This window comes from Triticum aestivum, chromosome 2B, assembly GCF_018294505.1.
Source record: "Triticum aestivum cultivar Chinese Spring chromosome 2B, IWGSC CS RefSeq v2.1, whole genome shotgun sequence".
In the NCBI taxonomy this organism is placed as follows: domain Eukaryota; kingdom Viridiplantae; phylum Streptophyta; class Magnoliopsida; order Poales; family Poaceae; genus Triticum; species Triticum aestivum.
Genome location: NC_057798.1, coordinates 708,713,948 through 708,714,691, shown reverse-complemented (window position 1 = coordinate 708,714,691; position 744 = coordinate 708,713,948).

Genomic DNA, 744 nt, shown 5'->3' with positions numbered 1-744 from the left:
AATCTAGTCGAAACTAGATATCTTGGGTGCACTCATCGTACGCACACAAATTCCTTGGCTCGTTGCCCATAACTCTCTCACGCACCACTCTGTCGTCTTGGAGCTCTTCCCCCCCCCCTCTCTCAAACTCCCCATCTACCTGGGTCACACATACACATGCATATCTCACTCGCACTCTATAGGCCCACATAGGACAGTAATTTCACGTCTCCCATTTATTTGCTCGGGCGAATTCCACCGAGCAGAGGATGTTTAACGGTTCGTTCAAGTTGGAAGAACGAGCATCCACGTCTACCTTACCAAGTCGATTCGAATCAAATTTTGAAATATTAGCTTGCCACTTCTTTTTTAGATGGAGAGATGATGCTCGGGAGTAATGTGTTTTTACATGCTCGTTGCTAGCGATTTACTATATGAAAAATAGTTGACACACTCAAAAACGCGAATCAAACCGAAAATGAAATATCTCGATTCAATGAAATAGCTCATTCACTAGGTCAAAATAGTGAACTAAATCCAAAATTGAACACCTCAATCGAGTAGCATGTTGTATAGTATTATAGTACTCCATGAACATGTTGAAAGTCAAATTAATGAACTTGTTTGATATACGCATATATCGTTCATGTGTGGATTGCAGACAACATGTTTTCCAATTTAAATATTTGAATGCAAGTTTATATCAAAACATGGTTTATATCAGTCTTTGATGCATAAAACGTGACTCTCTCTCTCTCTCTCTCT